The sequence below is a fragment of the Macrotis lagotis genome, chromosome 1 (genome assembly GCF_037893015.1).
Source record: "Macrotis lagotis isolate mMagLag1 chromosome 1, bilby.v1.9.chrom.fasta, whole genome shotgun sequence".
NCBI lineage: Eukaryota > Metazoa > Chordata > Mammalia > Peramelemorphia > Peramelidae > Macrotis > Macrotis lagotis.
In genome coordinates, this window is record NC_133658.1 from 282,556,535 (window position 1) to 282,578,389 (window position 21,855).

The 21,855-nt window shown below is 40.0% G+C and overlaps 1 non-coding gene across 1 annotated transcript; it reads right to left on the reverse strand.

Moving 5' to 3' along the window:
* Positions 1–9,378: 9,378 nt before the first annotated feature.
* Positions 9,379–9,485, reverse strand: LOC141510387 (U6 spliceosomal RNA). Its single transcript, XR_012474882.1, has one exon. It is a non-coding gene; the product is annotated as a U6 spliceosomal RNA (small nuclear RNA).
* Between the last annotated feature and the right edge of the window lie 12,370 nt (positions 9,486–21,855).

Genomic DNA, 21,855 nt, shown 5'->3' on the forward strand with positions numbered 1-21,855 from the left:
CCCTGGGTCTTCTCAGTTATAAGAGGTCTGGGCTGGAGAAGAACCAAGTACCTTCAGTAACCTGAAAGATGTTGGCTTTCTCTCCTTCGAGGCTGGGAAACCTACTTGTACCCGGATCCGACTTGCAGAAAAATCTGACTTTGGTTTAGGGGAGTCTCCGGCCACCCAGAACTTCTGTCTACAAGGGAGGGCCCAAGCTCCAGTCCCAGAGGGAAGGGACTCTAGGGGAAAACTCTCAGCCTGGAGATCAAAGGCATTGGAATCCAGTTGTTTAATTACAGAGCAGAGCAAATGAAAGCAAGGAGAAGCCATCTGTTTCTCAAACAGTGACAGTACTGGGCAGCTTGACTTTCCCAGTTAGAAAAGGGGTGTGACTGGTCACACCCAAGGCTACAGTCCTTTCTCGGGCATAGAAATGCCCTTCACTGAGGGCCATGTATTGGAGAGAAGTTCCCACAGGAAAGGCTGAGAATATCTTTACAACCCAAGCCCTGAAGTTCCTTTCACCCAAACAGGTTCTTTCCCCTTCTCTTACTACCTCCAACCTGAACCAAACCTTCCTGGGAATACTAATATTCCTCCTTAACTTCCTGGCTCCAGTCTGTGTGTTAAAAAGCCCTTAATTAGATTAAAGCAGGGTCAGCTAGGGTTAGCCAAAGACCTTGAGGCCTTTTTGAACTTGACATACTTTAGTATGGGTAGATAATTATGTTTTATTCCCTTTCCCCTTCCCTGATATCTTGGGGAAACTTTTTTATTTTATTTTTTAAAACCCAGATCAGTCCTTGTTGAAGGAGGGGAAGGAGGATGAATCCAGAATCAGGGGGAATCCCTGAGGTGTGGTTGATGAGGGTGGTTGTGGGTTAAATCCTTTGGGGAAGAGTCTTTTGATTGTTGGAAGCTATAACCAGACATGGGGGAGTATTTCTTCACAATTCAATCAAAACATTAACCTCCTATTACATACCCTAGAGAATACAAAGATGAAAAAAATGCTTTCAAGGAGATTGTAGTCTAATATGAGGGAGATATTATATACACAGAGAAGTATATTATAAGAAAATACTATTGGGGTGGCTAGGTGACACAGTGGATAGAGCACTGGCCTTGGAGTCAGGAGTACCTGAGTTAGAATTTGACCTCAGACACTTAATAATTATCTAGCTATGTGGCCTTGGACAAGTCACTTAACCCCATTGCCTTGAAAAAATCTAAAAAAAATGAAAATAAGAAAATATTATTTAATCAGAGCAAAAGGGAGAAACAGAAAAAGTTCTCTAGGAAAATTTGGGATGACAAAGAAAACTTTCTTTTGGGAATTGGAGTTTAATAAATGAGGGGCTGGTTCCAGGATCATGATGCAGAGATAAGAACCTGTGAATATGGGAGAATAGAGTCTGAAATTGTCTCTTCAACCTGTCTCTTCAAAGCAGAGCATTAGGGAGACATTTTGGTTGGGGCTTTTATAGAGCCAATGCCAAAGAGTGACCATCTTGAGATTAGGCAGCAGGGCCCCAGCTGGGACTTCTTGAGCAGAGAAGTTCATTTTGGGATCTGTTTATTCTTCATCTTTGGCTGTAATAGCATCCTTGGCAAGAGTTAGGCCAAATGTAATGGAAGCTGTATATTTGTTTTGTTGTTCTAAGGCCAGATCTGGAGCCTGGAGATTTGGTCTTAAAGAGACAGTCTTCTTCCCAATCCCCAATCTGCCTACCATTCCCCTTGTCCCTAATCTCCCCCAAATACTAGAAAACTAAGTTTTCCTAGAAGACTCATTCTGTCATCCCTCTCTTGTTTTAAGAATGACTCCTTTGTGAGCAACCTTACCAGAAACCGCCCCCCCCAACATTGAATAATAGAATGGATTTTGTAGATAAAGAATCATCAACTCTTTTCTTTACTCTTCTACCTATCTCTAGTAGGCTCTCTCTCTCTCTCTCTCTCTCTCTCTCTCTCTCTCTCTCTCCATCTCTCCCTGTCTCTCTTTGTCTCTGTCTCTCTGTCTGTCTCTGTCTCTCTGTCTCTATCTCTGTCTCTCTCATATTCTTTTCCATCCTCACACCTTCCCTGATAATATTCCCCTTCCCTGAATGTTTGTACAAATTTTGTCCTTCCTTCAGAGTTCCTTTTCAAAGGATGGTCCCTTCCTAAGTTCAACAGTTAGGCTATAATAATAACAAATATGTAGGAATTCAGTCAATCAACAAGTGCCTACTATATGCTGACTGTTGGGAATACAAATGCAAAGAATGAAATCATTCTTACTCAGAGAAGGATATATTCTAATGGGGAGAGGAAACAAATACATACTTAATATATTCAATAAAAATATCTCCAAGGTTGTTAAATACAGGGTAGTTTCAGAGGAAGGGTACAAGAGGATGAAGAATCAGGAAAATTTTCATGTAGAAGATGGTGCTCAAGGTGCATCTTAAAGGAAGACAGAGACTCTTATGAAGCTGAAGTGAGGAGTGAGTACATTCCTGACCTGAAGTATAATCAGTTCAAAGGCCCTTACATGTTTACAAAGCACTTTCCACCCCACAGCTTTAGAGGAAGGTAATATATTTGTCTCTCCCATTTTACTTATAAAGAAACTGAGGTCCAAAGAAATAGGGAATTGCCATGCTCTTGAGAACTACATCCTTAAAGAAGTAATGTAACATGCCTAGGTTCAAATAGTTATAAGGAGGGTTTTCAGACTTGGGTCCATTGACTTTAAACTTAGAATTCTTTGAAGTTTTAAGAGTATTTCTTTCTCTTCTGATTCCTCTATCTTCACCAGGAACATCCTTAGAATTCTGGTATGTCTGGAAGGGGACTGATCCTTTCCTCAAATCTGAGTTCCCCTATCATTTCCATGAACTTACACAGATCTCTCTCTTGCTTTCTTTCCAGGGGCCTTCCAGGGGCAATGTGAACTACTCTTTGGGACAATCAGAAGAATGCTATGGCTGTCTAATCTCAGAGCTAGAAGAAACTATAGTTATTCTGAGCCCCAGGGGAATCTACCTACTGCCTGAACAGGTCATTTCAGTAATTGGAAAGTTCAGAAGTACAGACACAGCGGCGGCTAGGTGGCGCAGTGAATAGAGCACTGGCCCTGGAGTCAGGAGTACCTGAGTTCAAATCTGATCTCAGACACTTAATAGTTACCTAGCTGTGTGGCCTTGGGCAAGCCACTTAACCCCATTGCCTTGCAAAAACCTAAAAAACAAAATAAGTACAGACACCAGCTTCCAGGAGGTCGAGGGACAACAAAGAGATAAAGGTACAGAAGGTGCTGCCAGCCTTCATTACCTAATCTCATGTATAATAGTTGTTGGCCATGAATTCTGCAACTATGTGCTCAGTACTTTGGTTTTCCAAGACCCGGCAGGGTTTATTGGATAATGCCAGGCCCCAGGACTTCTTTCTTCTGGCTACATCAGTTCATTTTGTAATCCTGCCCTGGACTCCCTCCAACAAGAATCTTTGCCCAACTGAGGCACTCCCTAAGGCATTCTATCTGCCTACCAAACTCCATTAGTACTGATCACTAGAACTGTGCCCAAAAGGCCAGTGGATCCAAAAGTTCCAGGATCTCGGCACTCCAGTGAATCTTAGAATGTTAAAACAAAATGGCAGAACTAGAAGTAATCCTAGGAAAGTAAGACCCAGATATGGGTTATCAATTGTGCAAAGCCATACAACTGATGGCAGAGGTTAGGCTTTTTTTTTTCCCCCTCTACCATGCTATGTCAGAATGGTATTTCTTAGCTCTTCCCCTTACTGCTTCCCCTTAATGGGAAAGAAAAAAGTGCTGGAGAAAGACCCAGCCAAGATAGGGAAACCTGTGTTTGGGTACATTACCCAGGCCTCAAAAAACAACTCTACTAATGTGACCTCGCTCAAGTTATTAGAGAAAAATGGAGAATGTGGAGTGTTGTACTACAGGCTACTTAAAGTCCTTTCTATCATGACATCTATGATCCTAGGTCTAGAGGGATCTAAGATATCAGTTGGCCCAGGACTCTGTGCTTATCAGGATGAGATTTCCATGTTCTGTAAATATGATTTTGTAGTCAAGATTTTATTTTCTCTAAAGTGTTTGTAAAGGATTTTAAACTGCACTACTGCCACGCCTCCTGACATTTGTACCATTCAAATGTCCAAATACTTAATTCTGTTTTAAAGCCAATAGAGGAGCATTCTTTCTTCTTGTTCAAGGTGTTCTGATGTTCTGGCATACATTTTGTGCCTTCTGCTCTGGAAGCAGAGACTTTGGGGTCACTTCTTTTTATTCCCCTAATGAACAAGAGAACATTTGCAAGGGAGCCAGTCTAAAGAGAGTAGACTCCCTGCCTAAAACACTTATCAGGTGTGTATTGTGACATGGGTTTGACCTTTGAAGTGGGTCCCCCAGAGAGTCTCACTGATGCTATTGTCCTACACTTAGGTGGCATCTGCATGCTCTCTGACTGCTTCCACCCCTTTGAACAAGTGAACATTGAAGCCGCAAAGCCTGCTGCCTCATTCCTTGTTCAAATAAGATTTCCAGTCATTTGATCCTGATTTCAAAGAGACATTCATAGGCCTCTGTCACAGTTGGGTGAGGCCTATGCCTACCAGTTTTTGGTATTCCTGTACTAGTTTGAATGATGACTCTACATTCTTTCTAGAACGGTTCACTCAGGGATGAAGTTATTCAAGAAATTGCCATTAGGGATTCCAATTGAATCCCTCAAATCAATCCCCCACCCCAGGAAATGAAGGACCTAAGAATTCTTAAATGTTTCAGTCTGGTTCATTTACCGAAGTCCTATGTGTTGGTTAAAAAGAGAATTTACAAAAAAGGTGTTAGGGTGGAGAGCAGAGGTAGCTCCAAGAATTGATCCACCTCCTTCCTCCCCCTCTTCTGGGACAGGCCACTACAGGTATCTACTAACATTCTCCCTGAACTGATTTTTTCAGATGGGGGCCATAAAGTTTTACAAGGTGGATATTTCCCTTCTCAACCACATGCTGGCCAGAAGGGGGGAGGAGAGACAGGTGTTGTAAAAGTTCTCACAGACCGCCTTTGGGTTTGTTATCAGCTCCATGTTTATTAAAACCCCAACTGTGCCTAGCTATCTCTGAACAGGGGGCAGAGAGGGCCTGTGTATCTTGGCAGAAATTGGGCTTCCTTATTGTTATAATAGCCAGTCCTTCAGAGACACATTTTGTGGCATCTCAAAATTGGGCTTGGGGTCCTGGGCTTAACCAGTGTGAATGACTAGAACAGTTCAAAGCAGGTTTAGCTAGTGGATAATACAGGCCCTGTGGTATGTCAGTTACTGTGGGGGATTATAGGATCATTGGATTAGGAAAGGAATTTAAGAGATTAATAGATGAATGATTTAAAAAGCATTTATTAGATGCTTACTATGTGCAAAGTAATGTGTTTGGTTCTTGGGATATGAATGGAAAAAAGCCATACAGTTCTTGTGTTCAAGGAACTCACACTCTGAGGGAAACAATACCTTCCAGATTCAGCTGTTAGGTAGATGGAAGGGACTGGCTCCTAAGCTTAGCATCAGGTGTGTGACAAGGGTTGGAGGTCCTTAAGGTCCAATAGCAAGATTCACTGGCAGTGCTAAGAGGTCTGGAAATCAGAGTGGCAGGGCAAATGGCAAGGCTTTGTGGAATCCCATTTTACCAGTCAGATTGTAGTCAATGATAGATGATCATTTCAAAAGGCCAACTGGATGGCATGGGGGATAGAATTCCTGACCTGGAGTGAGGAAAACCTGAGTTCAAATCTGGCCTCAAATACTTGCTAGCTATGTGACTCTGGGCAAGACATTTAATCCTGTTTGCCTCAGTCTCCTTATCTGCAAAATGAGCTGGAGAAGGAAATGGCAAATTACTCCAGCATCTTTGCCAAGAAAACCCCAAATGGGATTACAAAGAATCAGACACAACTTAACAACAACACCATTGAGGGTGAACCTATTACTTCACAAGGAGATCCTTCCCACTTCTGGGCAAATATAATTATTATTAGGACCACTAGGTGACAAAGTGGATAGATCATTGGACTTGGAATCAGGAAGATCCATCTTTATGAGGTCAAATCTGGCTTCAGACACTTACTTAGCTGTGTGACCCTGGGAAAGTCACTAAACACTGTTTGCCTCAGTTTATTCATCAGTAAAATGAGCTGGAGAAGGAAATAGCAAACCATTCCAGTGCCCCTGACCAAAAAAAAAACCCAAATGGGATCATGGAGAGTCAAATAAAACTAAAATGATTGAACAATTGTTATTAAGATATACCTTAGGGGCTATATATGAGGTGGCCTAGTGGCAATGGATAGAGCACTAAACCTGGAACCAGTATGACCTCAGACATAAGCTGTGTGACCTTGGGCAAGTCACTTAATTCCAATCACCCCTTCCTGCCCCCCCCAAAAGATTTACCTTACTTTGAGCCTCATCTGTTCCAAATCCAGTGCTTCCTGTTCTTGTTCTTTTTTTGTTGTTGTTGTTTTTTTGCAAGTCAATGGAGTTAAGTGACTTGCCCAAGGTCCCACAGTTAGGTAATTATTAAGTGTCTGAAGCCTGATTTGAACGCAGGTCCTCCTGATTCCGGGCTGGTGCTCTGTCCACTGTGCCACCTAGATGCCCCAGTGTTCCTTGTTCTAACCTCAAGTAAAACAAGTCTAATTCTTCTTCCATATGACATCTAGTCCAATGCCCTCATTTTTCAGTTTAGGAAACTAATTCTGAGAGATCAGTGATGTGTCTACTAAGGCCACACAGATAAAAAGTAGGGGAATGGGGCTCAGGTCCTCTGAGACCAAATTCAAAACTTATTCTCACACACAATACTGCCCCCAAACCTACAGTATATGACCCCTCTATTCCCATCTCTACAGCCTTCAGACCCAGCCTGTGCATGGCAGCCAGGAGACCCTAGCCTTACACAGCCTGATACATGAGGAAGCTGAGAAGGTGACTAAAGGAGGGAGAAGCTGCTTGTTTTGGACTCCTCATCCCATTTTCTATTCTCCTTCCCCTGTGGTCCCAGGGGAGCATCCTAGAAGCAGATGCAGCTGCTGAACACAAGCAGAATCTCTGCCCAGTGGGTGAGGAGGGTGTCCATAATTCATCAGCTTCAAACGCAGCCTAACTATTGTTTCCAAGAGGGGAGGGGGCTGGGTCCTAGCTTTTGACTCTTGATGGCTTCTCTCCCTCCCCTCCCCCAACTCTCCAGGGAGTCTGCCCTGGAAGTGGGTACCAATTTCCTGACACCCACAACAAAATGAGCCTTCTACCTTCCTTCCTGGCCAGATTTGCCCAGACCTCAACCAAATAATTTGCTCACTTTTAGAGCAAATCTTATACTCCCTAAAGGTTTCTGAGTTTAGTTACAGGGTCTTTGGGAAGGTACAAGAAATCTCATAGAATCATTGAATATTAGAGCTGGTCGTAACTTTAGATGACCTCTGATCCAACCCATTCTTCTCATTTTGCAAATGGGGAAAGGAGAAAGGCTGTAACTTGCTTAGGATCACATTTCAAATGGGTGGCAAAGCAGGGACTCAAAGCCAGGCTTCCTGACTGTTAGGCCAGTGCTCTTTTCCCTTCCTCTTGTCCCAGGACTTTAAAATCATTTCCTTCTCATGATAATAAGAGGCTCTCTGACTCCCTCTTCAAGAAGTTCATTGTCAGCAGGGCAAATGGAACGGTCTAGGCTCCTCTCAGCAGGTCTGGGTTACCACAGCCAGCCAAAGGAGAAATGGGCCTCTCTGGTTTCCCATACTCATTAATACGGGTGTCAGTGTCTCATGAAACATCAGCTGGGACAGAGAGAGGCAGGGAAGGAACTGGAGTCTCCCAGCCCCAGACTGTCCCTTGTTGAATCAGACTCCACTCCACCAGCACAATGATTCATGAATTGCTTCTGAAAGCCTTTGTATCTTTAACCTTACTAGGCCTTTTCTCATGTCTTATGGGGGCAGGGGCTGGAAGTCATGAAGGGAGGGCTGAGGGACTCCTGTTAGGCTCTGGCAATGCAATGAACTCCATGAATCGGGGAGGACACATTCCAGGCCACTGAGCAATGCCTCGGGGCTCAGACAGCCACTTGCCCCTTTTGGGGGAAGGTCCTGAAGAACATATTATTCCCAGTGCACTTTCAAATTTAGAGTCAGACAATGTCAGAACTGGGTAATCAATTTATCCAGGGGTTCTTAACTTGAGGTATGTGAACTTGTTTTTTGAAATGTTCTTATAAACTGACACACATATATATATATATATGTTTTATATAAACATAAATGTATATATATGTATATATATATATATATATATATAAAACTAGATGATTAGTTTCCTTTATAATCTTGTGTATTTATACATTTTAAAACACTATCCTGAGCAGTCTGTTAATTTCACCAGACTTACAAACAAACAAAAAAAAAAACATAAGAATTCGTGATCTAGTCTAATCCCTCATTTTATATATAGAAACTCTTTCAAGGGCAGAGCTGGAACTAGATTCCAGATCTCCTGACCCCCAGTCTTAGTCTCTCTAAAGTACATCAAAGTATTCCTCTGCCCCCCCGCAAATCCCCTATCCCAATCTCTAGCATTTCAACTTGAAGTTCCCTAGAAAAAGGAGGTGGGATGCTGAGTAGGGGAAACTAAAGAGAAACTTAGTTCGGAAGCAGTAGATCCATAATGTTAACTGGGATCAGTTCAATTAATTTCAACAAATATGTATTTATGAAGCATCCACTTAGCTCAAGGCACTGCTCTTAATGCCAGGGACCTGGCAGAGTTGCAGTTTATTTAACCTTATCACTTAGGTAGTCCAGTCAAGAACAGAGATAGATTTAAAATTTAAAATATTTGTAACCTCAAGGAACTGAATTGATAAGGGATCAGGGAGAGAAGATTTATACATATATGTATGAATATGTATGTAAATGTAACATATATCAATTTAATAAATAGATTTTATATATAAAATAACTCACATTTATATAGTTCCTACTATATGCTGTTCTAAGTACTTTATAAATTTGATCCTCACAACAATTCCAGGAAGTGTGTGTTATTATTTTCCCCATTTTATAGATGAGATGAGAAAATGGAGGCCATTGGAGGCCAAATGACTTGCTCAAGATCACAAATCTATTATGTGTCTGAGGCCAAATTTAGTTCAGGTGCTCCTGACTCAGCCCAGTACTCTATCTACTGTGCTACCTAATTACCTCCTTTCTCTCTCTCTCTCTCTCTCTCTCTCTCTCTCTCTCTCTCTCTCTCTCTATCTCTCTCTCTCTCTCTCCAAATTCATATATATATATATATATATATATATATATATATATATGCAATTAGGTGAGGATGTTTGTTCTTCATTCTCTTCATGAATTTGCGTGTCATCCTTGTGCAGGGGCCATGCTAATCTTCTCTGTATCGTTCCAATTTTAGTATATGTGCTGCTGAAGTGAGCACTGCTCTTCATTCTCAAAGAAGACAACATCAGGGTGGTGATGGCATGACACTGGATTTGAGTGAGGGGAGCTGTGCTAAGTTTCCAGCCTTACTTTCCCCTCCAGAGAAATCTGAATAGAGTGGCCAGATATGAATCAGGACAACTGGAGATGGCCCTGGATGTGAGGCAATCAGGGTTGTATGACTTGCCCAAGGTCACATAGCTAATAAGTGGCAAAAGTCTGGGGCTGGATTCAAACTCCTTTCCTTCTGACTCCAAGGTCAGTGATTTATCCACTGTACCACCTGTAGATAGAGAGCTGGACCTACTGTCAAGAAGTTGTAATTGTTGTTCAATCATTTTTTTTTTATCATGTTTGATTCTTCATATCCCTATTTTCTTGGCAAAGATATTGAAATAGTTTGTCATTTCTTTATTTTTTATTTTTGCAAGGCGATGGAGCTAAGTGACTTGCCCATGGTCACACAGCTAGGCAATTTTTAAGTGTCCGAGGCCAGATTTGAACTCAGTTCCTCTTGACTCCAGGGTCGGTGCTCTATCCACTGCACCACTTAGCTGCCCCATCATTTCTTTCTTTAGCTCATTTTACAGATGAGGAAACTGGGGCAAACAGATATAAGTGACTTTTTCAGAGTCACACAGATAGTAAGTGACTGAGGTCAGACTGAAACTTGGGTTGTCTGGACTCCAGACCTGATACTCTCTACTTTTCTACTGAGCTGCCTGGTAACAACTAACAACTGAACAACAACAGCAATACACATATGTACACATATGTGTATGTATACACACATGTGTATATACATATAGAAAATATGTGTATATACAAGTGTGTAAACTCACAGCGATGGAGATACGCATGTATGTATGTATGTATGCATGTGTGTATGTATGTATGCACATACACATAATACTTTTACTGTAGCTGAGAAATAATTTGGGAAACTTTGAGAACTGAGAAACTTTAGCTCAGCCCAAGGAGCAAGGGTGAGTGTCAGAGAAAAAGCTCTCTCTGGGGCCACAGAAAGGATGTTTTCTCATCACATCATGTCGGGCAAGAGCTGTGGAGTGTAACTTTTGAGCCCTGAGGTTTCTACAAATGACAGGATGAGGTGGAGGCTGTCCAGAAAACTCTGGGTGTGAAACAACTGGGAATAGGGGAGGAAGATTTGCACAGGATGAACAGCTACTGAAAGGAAGCAGCAGGAAGGACAGAATCAGTGTTGGGTGACTGCCTGGGCATTCCTTCACCTCTCTTCTGATAAAACATCTAGTATCCCTAGGAATCTAACTCAGAAAGCAAGAGAGAAAAATTGCAGAGGAAGCAATTTTCTGATACAGCAGAGTGGTAAGGAAGGTGGTGGTAACAGGCTCTTGATCTAAGGTATAAGAGAATACTTTGGGAGAGAGAAGCCATGGTTAAGAAGTATAGAGCCCTCAAACATCACTGTGAAGACCTCAAGAAATTTTCTCAAACTCTTGCTATTGTGACTGTCAATATGGTTCTATACATTAGTTAGAGATGTATCTTAATGTGAGTCAACACAGAGTCCAGAGAAAGAGGGAATTGGAGAAAGATAGAAATATGGACAAGGAAAGCCTTTGGAAGACCATTTAGTCCTCTAAGGGACCATTTTGTCTAATGCTCTCATTTTATACATGAAAAAACTAAGGTTCAGAGAAGGGAAACTTAAGTTCCCATGTTGGCGCAATAAATGAGTGACAGAGAAAAAAATGAGAATTCATGTTTCCTGACTCCCCAGACTTTTGAGAAATTGGTGGGATGGACTTTTTTTCCCTTTTAAATCCCAAATGTTTTCAGAGCTCGAGGAAAAACCACGGTCCTGTAGTGAGTGGGCGGAGCAGCTGCTGAGCCAAATGGCCTTCACAGAGGACAGCGGTGACTTATGTCTGTTTTCTTTGGTATAATAGATTGTTTATTCAGCAGTCCACTAGCCTTGCTCCCTCATCCCGAATCACACACACCCTCCCCATCCCATCCCCACTTCCAAAAGGGATGTTTACTGCAGGGGACTTGCTGAATGAATGGCATTTTGCTCCAACCCCAGGAGGGGACAGGATGACCTGGATCCCTCATTTCTAACTGTCTTGTTTCCTCTGCAATAGAGAGAGACTGGTGGGAACAGGCTGTGCGGCTTGACTTGGCTCTCCATTCGGAAACCATACCCCTCTCCCCAAGAGAGGGAAGGTGATTGAACTCTAACAGATGTGGAATTCCCAGTGGAAGGTAATTACATGCTCTGTCCATCAAGCCACAGAGACAGACAACTTTTTTTAATATAGGCTTTTCCCAAGTCCTTTTCAAAGAAACTGTATGTTGTGCTGCTCAACTGTGTCCACCAGGAAATAAGGGCTTGTTCTTCTCAGGAACTTGGAAAGAAGTCCCATCAATGGATTTATTTTCTCTCTCTCTCTCTCTCTCTCTCTCTCTCTCTCTCTCTCTCTCTCTCTCTAGCTTACCTCCCTTTCTCTAGTCTCTTAACTATAACCATATTTCCAACCTACACTTTGGTTAGCACTCTTGCTCTGGGATTTTCTCCTCCTCAAGTCTAGCATGGGCATTCTAGAAAAGGTTCAAATCATGGAGTGAATCTTTCTAATGGCCACATTACCTTTGTTTGTTGACCTAGCTGCTTTATATTTCATGAAGTACTTTCCCTTACATTTTCTCATTTGAGACTGACATTCAGGAGGGGATGAGATGGCAAGTTGAGCTGATATTTAACTGAGGGAGACTGATCACAAGATTATCCCTCAGATGGGAATTCAGGGAAACCTGGAAGGATTTGCATGAACTGATATTGAGTGAGATGAACAGAACCAGAAAAACACTGTAAATCCTAACAGCAACATGGGGGTGATGAACAACTTTGATGGACTTACTCATCCTTTCAGTGCAACAACCAGGGACAATTTTGGGCTATCTGCGATGGAGAATGCAATCTGTATCCAGAGAAAGAATTGTGGTGTTTGAACAAAGACCAAAGACTATTACCTTTAATTAAAAAAAAAAACAATATCCTATTAAGTAACTTTTCTATCTCTTATACTTTTGCTGTCTTATACTTTTGCTATCTCTTATACTCTTATACTTAAGGATATGATTTCTCTCTCATCCCATTCAACTTAGATCAAAGTATACCATGGAAACAATGGAAAGGTTAACAGACTGCCTTCTGTGGGGGAAAGATTAGGGGAAAAATTATAAAATGCAAAATAAATAAAATCTTTCTAAGAAAAAAAAGATTTTCCCTCAGTCTTCTTGTTATTTCCTTAAATACTCCAATCAAGCTTTGGTGACTGTCATGGTGCATTGGATGTAGTCTATATTTCCCAGTCTGGAATTCAAAATTCTCTATAATCTAGAGAATTTTTCCAGAATATTCTCTCACTACTCCCTTCCATGTACCCTTGGCACCATCTGGGTGACCTTCTATTTCTGGACTATACTCTACCCATTTTTGCCTTTTTAACTACCCAGAAAGTCCTACCTACAATTCTCTGCTCAATCAGAACCTTTATAAGGCTGAACAAGTTATTTAATTTCTCTGGACCTCAGTTTCCTCATCTCTAAAATAAGAGTGATAATGACACCTACTTCACCAAATGTAAAGTGCTTTACTTTTATGATGGCCATTTTTGCATGAAACATTCTCTTGATAACTCTAATTTTCTTGAAGAGATCCCTTTTATTTCCCATTCTATTGTTTTATTTCTTTGCATTGTTCATTTAAGAAAACCATCTTATCTCTCCTTGTCATTCTCTGGAATTCAGCATTCTGTTGAAAATATCTTTTCTATTGCTTTCCTTCTTTCCTCAGTTCCTTGCAAAGCCTCATCAGACAGTCATTTGTTTTCTTGTTCTTCTTTTACTTTGGAATTTTTTCTGCCTCTTACCCAGTATTGCAAACTTCTGTCCATAGTTCTTCAGTTCAATCTACTAGATCTAATCCCTTAAATCAATTCTTCGCGTCGACTTCATATTGATAAGGAATGTTATTTAGGTCATATCTATTATGATCATATGATTTTCCCTAGTTTAAGCCTAAATTTTGTATTTAGAAGCTCATAATTTGAGCTGCAGTCAGCTCCAGGTCACCAAGAAAATTAGAGATATTAAGGGAACTGCATGCAAAAATGGATATGATAAAAAACAAAAATGGTAGGGACAACAGAAAAAAAAAAGAGATTAAGAAGTGGCAAGAATACAAAATAGTTCTTAATATCACTGATAAACATCAAGGTGTGGCTACTGATTTAGAGACAGACATTATGAAGGATTGCTAACAAAAAGGTTAGTGGAGTAATGAAATTCCAGTTAAGCTATTTAATATCCTAAAAGATAATGCTATTAAAGTGCTACACTCAATAAGCCAATACATTTGGAAAATTCAATATTGGCCAAGGGATTGGAAAAGATCAGTTTACAACCTATTCCTAAAGAAGAGCAATGGCAAAGAATGTTCAAATTTCGGAACAATTGTGCTCATTTCACACTCCAGCAAGGTTATGCTTAAGATTCTGCAAGCTTATGAATTGAGAGTTACTAGAAAAGCAGGATGATTTTCAAAGAGGCAGAGGAACTAGAGACCAAATTGCTAACATTTGCTAGATTATGGAGAAAGCAAGGGAATTCCAGAAAAAAAATCTACTTTTGCTTCATTGACTACAATGTAGTCTTTATGAGGATTACAACTAAATATGGCAATTCCTCAAAGAGATGAGAACACCATATCATCTAACTTGTCTCTTGAAAAACCTTTATGTATCCAGTTAGAACTGAACAAGAAACAACTGATTTAAGATTAGAAAAGAAGTATAAACCTATTATATATTATCACCTTATTTATTTAACTTATATGCAGAGTATATCATGTGAGATTGCAGGTTGGATGAATCAAAGGCTGAAATTAAGGGTATTGGGGAAAATATTTACAATCACAGGTAATATAATAGCAAAAAAAGAGTTAATACTAATAGCAAAAATACTAATAGCAAAAAGTGAAGAGGAATTAAGAAAACTCTTGATGAGGGTGAAAGAGGAAAGAGTGTAACCTGAAGCTTAATATTAAAAAAAAACCCAAACCATAAAAAACCTAAAATCTTAGCAACTGTCCCATCACTTCCTGGCAAATAGAGAGAAGAAATGTATTGTCAGATTTTATATTCTTCAACTCAAAGATCACTGCAAATAACTACAGCCATGGAAGGAAAGTTATGGCAAATCTTTTTGGTCAAAGTTATGGTTTTTTCAATAGCAATATATGACTGCAAGATTTGGACTATAATGAGAATTGAGCTCTGCAGAATTGACACTTTCAAATTGTGGTGCTGAAGAAGACTTTTGAAAGTCCCTTGAGGAAGGGAGTGGACCACAATGGCAGAGAAAAGGTAGAAACCTGCCTCAAAATCCCTCCAAAAACTTCAAATAATGCCTCAAAACAAATTCTAGGTCATAGAACTCACAAAATGATGAAATGAATCAATTTTCTAGCCCAAGATAATTTAGGTTAGCAGGAAAAGTCTGTTGCACCAAGAATAGAGAGGAGCCCAGCTCAGCTCAAGTCAGACTTCAGCAAAGCAGTAGTACTCCAAATGGGGTGACTGAACCAATGGCCATTTCTGTACTTCTCAATCTGCAGATGAAAAGAAGTGAGATTATCGGAAGACCTTTGGTGGCTTTGGGGGCAGGACTGAGCTACACTGTTCATATTGGATCTGGGTCACAGTCTTGGGTCTCAGGCCTAGGGTGAGGAGAAGCACTGGAACATCAGAACTTACAATCACAGGGGAATAGGGACTCTGGTCACAGTTTCAGGGCAGAAAAGAGTGTATAGGCCAGGAGAATAGTAAACATAACTCTCCCTAGATCATACCATTTTGGAAGAACCAAAAACTCATAGGTTCCCAGAATTATTTCTAAATAGATGCACAAAAAACCTAAAGCTTAGCAGTACCCCCTCCACTCCAGAAGCAGATTCCCACTTTAGCATAGAGTTTAAAGTCAAGAAATGGATTGGAAAAAGAACAAATAGTAGGGGAAAAAGTCCTGATTCTTGAAAGGTACCAGGATGACAGAGAAGATCAAAACAAAAACTCAGAAGACAACAATGTCAGAACTTCTGCATGTAAAACCTCAAAAAAAATATGAATTGGTCTCAAGCCATAGGACAGCTCAAAAAGGATTTTTAAAATTAAGTAAGAGAGGTAAAGGGAAAATTGAGAAGAGAAATGTGAGTGATGCAAGAAAATAATAAAAAAAATAATCAATGTCTTGACAAAGAAGGCACAAAATTACTGAAGAAAATAGCACTGTGAAAATCAGAATAGGTCAAATGGTAAAAGAGGCAAAAAAATCCAGTGAATAGAAGAATGCCAAGAAAAGCAGAACTGGTCAGATGTAAAAAGAGGTATAAAAATTCACTGAAGAAATTAACTCTTTAAAAAATAGAATTAGCCAAATGGAAAAAAGATGTTCTTTGATGAAGAAAATAATTTCCTAAAAATTAGAAGTGGGCAAGCAAAAGCTAATGACTTTATGAGACATCCAGAAACAATAAAACAAAATCAAAAGAGAGCCCCCTTGCACAGCAAGGAGACCAAATCAGTCAATACTTAAAGAAATTAATAACACATTATTCACTGCAAGGTCAAATATTGAAGCTGAAGCTTTACTCGAGTACTTTGACCACATATTGAAAAGACTGAATTCACTAGAAAAGTCCTTGATGTTGGGAAAGATTGAAGGCAAAGAAGGAAAAGGGAACTTCAGAGGAGGAGATGAAGGGAAAGTATAATGGAAACAAAGAACATGAACTTGGACAGCTTTCTAGAGATAGTGGAGGATTGAAGTGCCTGGTGTACTGTGGTCCATGACAAAGAGTCAGACATAACTGATCAACAACAATAACAACAATATAGCTATAGCTATGTTAGCTATTATTAAAATTATATTCATTCCCCTCTGTGGGAAGTTAGGGCCATTAATACTCTGCTTTTGGTGGAACTATGACTGGTCCAAAGGTAGTGGGAAAGAATTTGTAACTATTACAAAAGTTATTGAATTATTCTTACCTTTGATCTAGGGATCCCACCTCCAAGGAGGTCAAAGACAGAAAGGTCCCATGTATAAGATATTCATAGCAGCACTCTTCCAGGATGCAAAAAACTGAAAACAACTTGTGTACTCATTGTTAGGGAAATGGCTGAACCCATAGTGGTGTATAGATATCACATCATATTATTGCACTGTAAGAAAGGAACATGAAGCGTTCCAATTAATTTGTCAAGTCTTGTATGAACAAGAGCAAAATAAACAGAACCAAGAAAGCAATATATACAATGAACCAAATAATGTAAAGGAAAACCACACTAAAAGACATCAGAACTCAGATTAATTCAATGAATCTAGATTCTGAAGAACTGAAAATTAATATTGTTCCATTAATATTGTTCTCACAGTAAAGAAGTGGTGGGAAACAAGTAGGTAAAGAAATAGACACATATCAATTAGACATAGTCAAATGTAACTGTTTTAGTTACCTCTACCTCTGTGTTGCAATGTTGAGTTTTATTAGTATAAGGATATTAGCAAATGAAAGCAATATGGGGAGAAGTATCAATAAAACAAAACAAAAAATTCTATCCGTCATGCAAACTCAAATTCCACTTCTCTAGGAAACCTTTCTTGGGACTCCAATCAACATTGATCTCTCCTTACTCTGAGCTCCCTGAGCCACTATCAACTGTACCATATAGTTTGCTAGACAATTAGAAATTATTTTCTTTGCTTCTGTATTGAATATTACCTCCTCAAAGTCTTCTTTTTAAATTTTTAAATTTAATTTTTTCTAATTATATGTAAAGATAGTTTTCAACATTCATCTTTTGTAAAATTTTGAGTTCCATACTTTTCTCCCTCCTCCCTTCCCTCCCCCTTTCCCTTGATAGCAAGTAATTTGATATAGATTATACATGTATGATCATGTCAAACATATTTCCATATTAGTCATGTTATTAAAGAAGAATTATAACAAAAGGGGAAAAAACCATAAGGAAGAAAAAACCATAAAACAAATCCAATATTTGTCATTTAAAGCTATTCATAATCTCCTTCCTTTCTTTCTTAAACTTTATTTTCCTCCATGAATTCTATGGCCTCATTTCACTGGTCAACTTGCTGTTGCTCACACAACTAGTAAGTATCTTGATGCTGGATTGAACTTCCTGACTCCAGGGCTGGTGTTCTATCCACTGTGCACACTTGTTGCCCCAGCACACTGGATGGAAGTCAAGAGGACTTACATTTGAATCCTGGCCCCATTACTTTAGTGATTTTGGACAAATTCCTTCCCTTTTTTGTCCTTAGAGTCCATTGACTGTTTCCATACTTGCAATCATCTGTCTCCCATCCCTGGGATGCTCTCTTACCAACAATTAACTTTCCTGGCTTCCTTTAGGACTTAGATCAACTTCTCCCCAGCCCCATCCATAATGGATGGATGAAAACAATTTATGCCAGCTGCCATGAAGGTGGCTAAAGAAGGCTCTGTGGAGAGTTTAGAACCTGGTCAGACATTGAAGCCACCAAGCCACTGTGTTCCAGCTCATCACCAACTATCCTGGCTTTTGTCCTGACACTCTACTTCCATGACAGAGTGAGGCTGAGGATTTTTTGCAGCTTTACCTCACTTAAATTCAACTTACCTGAAAGTCAAGAAACCACCCCATATTATCCTTGATCCTCTTTGAAAAGGAAGAACCAATAATACAAATCCCATCTTTTATAATAGGTTTTCCTAGGTTCCCCCTCCCCCCTCAGTGTCTTTTCACTGGACATATCTAATCATTCCATTGTTATTTGCATTTGTCTTCTCTATTAGAAAGTGAGCTCTTTAGAGACAGGGTCCCTGGTTTTTTCTTTGTGACTAAGCAGTTAATAGGCATGGATGTTTCATAAGCACTTAACTTGTATTGGGTAGCTAGGTGGCATACCAGCTCTGGAGTCATGAAGACTGTGGCCTCAGACACTTGATATTTACTAGCTGTGTGACCTTAGGCAAGTCACTTAGCCTTGATTGCCTCACAACCAAGGCTATCTCCAGTCATCCTGATTCATTTCTGGCTACTGGAGCCAGATGATTCCAGAGAAGAAAGTGAAACTGGTGACCATGCATAGCACACCCTCATTCAAATCCAATTCACCTCCCTGATGTCATGGTCTTCTTCAAGGAAGGAAAAACAACAATCAATTAAATGTTGATAAATTGATTCTTCCAGGGCAAATATTGTGTCCTTTACCCCCAATACCCTTCCTTGGTTCAGGTCTGGACCAAGTTTCCTAGGCAGTTGCTCAATCTATTGTTATAGTTCATTCTTTGAAGAGGACCAAGGATCTCTTGGGTGATGTCTTGACTTGTGTGAATTGTATTTAAGAGGTTGAATTGCAGAAAGATATCAGCTTCATTCTTGCTTCTATGGTCATCCAAATCCAGTGGCAGGATAAAAGTCAGTTCAGGTGATGGACCCTGTCATCTTTAATGTCTGTTCAAGCTCAAAATGCCCCTCAGTGGCTAGGTGGTAAAGTGGATAGAGCACTGACCCTGGAGTCAGGAGTACCTGAGTTCAAATCTGGCCTCAGACACTAAATAATTACCTAGATATGTGACCTGGGGCAAGTCATTTAACCCCATTGCCTTAAATTAAAAAAAAAATTTTAAATGTCCCACAGCTCCTGCTTCAGTTGCCTTCATGACCATTGGAACAAATTCTTCTCATCTGCCTATTCTGCCAGGGGAAGTCTTTACATGCTTGGGGTAAGCAACCTTCTAATTCATCTAATTCACTAATTTTCTGAGGTCTGTAGGTTACCCTTAAATTGGCTTAACCCATTTGCCAAGATGGTTTTACTGAGGTGTGGCTGATGTGCATGCTTCTAATCCCTCAGTGGTTGGTTATTACCACTCAGGACTTAGGAAATAAAGAAAAAAGGGGTGGAAGTTCCCTGGATTGAAGTTCATTTGCAAGATCCTGAAACCGCTATCTCACCTTAGGACAAGACTGAAGTGGCATCTTTTCTATTCTCATCTTGAAAATTAGTCAGAGTCAGGAGCTTAGTAGCCAACTCTGAGATGTACTATAGCTATAGACAGATTCTTGCCTCTTGTCCCAACATTGCCTTTATGAATTTTCTATGAAAAGTTGAGATACAAAAGGTAAAGTGACATACCCTCAAGAATCTCTTAGAAGTTTCTGAGTTGAATCCTGAGCCTAGAACTAATCTTTCCCAGGGATCCAAGTGGCACATCTCCCTAGTCACTAATACTTATGGGGTTCCCGTTGCCTATAGGGAAGCTGCCAGAGCATAGTGGGAATTTTTTTTGTAGGGGGTGGGAGTAGATTGAGGCCATTGGAGTTAAGTGACTTGCCCAGATTTCCTCATCTAGAAAATGAGAGGATTGGATTATGTAATCCTTAAATTCCCTTCTACCTCTAAAGTCTATGGTTTAGACCCTTCACCTACAGGACTCTTCTACCTGTTATTGAAGGCCCTTAACAATGATATACCGTATTTCACCATGTATAAGACACACCCTTTTTTGAAAAATTTGGGGTCTAAAAACTGGGAGTATCTTATGCAGTGATTATTTTTTTACTTGCATTTACTGCTTTTTCAAGCTTGTTGTCTTTGTGCTCATTGTTTCGCATTTTTTATGGTATATTAGGTGACGGTTTGCCACACTCTACCCCGAAATAGCTCCATAAAGATTTTCAACCAATGTCGAATTCAAGTTCAAAGTGATCCAGTTTGAAAAAGTGAATGGAAATTGTGCTCCTGAATGTCACTTTGGTCCTCCTCCAACTGAGAAAACAATCTAAGACTGGCTTTGGGAAGAAGAAGAAACCCTGCTGAAAATCCACTGGCAGAAGAAGGCCATGAGAGGCACTGCAGCCAGATAACCTGAGTTTGAGAGGAAATGGAAGAGATGGATTAAAGAGCAAAGGACAATTGGAATTCCTGTGTCTACAAAGATGGTTCAGCATGAGGCCAGAAGAATTGCTGATGAAAAAGAAGTTACTGATTTCAAAGGAGGACACAACTGGTGCTTCAGGTTCATGAAATGGAATGGACTAAGCATGTGTCCATGTACCAGACTTGCCCAGGGAGTGCTTGTGGTCAACCACAGACCAGAGCACAGGCAGGAGAGCAGGCAGAGCCTCTCCTAAGACAGTGATTCATCAACAAACACAGGTGAGGACAAGCTAATGAAAGGGAGTTTTGACAATGATGAGGAGTTGTATGAATTTTATGATGAATAAAACTTGAGTTCAATAACTTTATGTAATTTTTTTTTTCAAATTTCGGGCCTCAAAATTAAGGTGCTTCTTATACATGGGAACATCTTATACATGGAGAAATACAATATTCTATTTCTCCCCATTCAGTCTCCTTTAGTTAGATTAGTTTCCTCCAGAGATATGCTGGAACTTGCTTTGGTAGCTCAGGCACCAATTGTAAAATTTTAATATTTACATATTGAAAATATGCAAATACTTCCAATTGGGTCTTTTTTTTTTGCAAGGCAGTGGGGTTAAGTGACTTGCCCAAGGTTATACAGCTAGGTAATTATTAAGTGTCTGAGGCTGGATTTGAATTCAAGTCACTCTGACTCCAGAGCCGGTGCTTTGTTCACTGCACCACCTAGCTTTCCCCCAGTTGGCTCTTCATTCAGTTTTTGTTGATTGTGTAGATTTAAGAAGTGATGGAGGAAAATGTTAATAATTAAGATTAAATTAAAAAGTCTGTCATGTTCTTAAATAAGGTTGCTAAATATCTACCAGCATACCCTTGATTTCCTTCCTATTCCACAAAAAGGCTCATCTCCCCCCTTCTGGATCATGGTTATTGATCTTTCTTCTGAATAGGATAGATTCCCTACCTATCCTCACGGCCTGTTTAAGACTTACCCAAACCTCAAGATTCATATCAGGACCCATTTTCTCTGTGAACCTTCCCTTTAAAATGTGACTTTTCTTTCTGACATGATCCTGTTGGTCTTCAAACAAGTTCTATCTTCCCTTCTAGATTGTGAGTTCCTTGAGATCAAGAAGACTCTCCTATACATCTTTGTACATCCTTCAAGTAGCACTCCATCAATAACTTGTGGAACTGAATCAATGACTTGTAGAACTGAATGAATGAAAGAACCCTTAGTCCTCAAGAAATTTGGCTTCAACTATTAACTATTGCTAACTTTCTTTGTGGCCTTGCATCATTTATCCTCTCAGGACCTCAGTTTCTATGATTGTAAAATTTAGAGGATTGCCTAGACCAAAGGTTATGCGCCA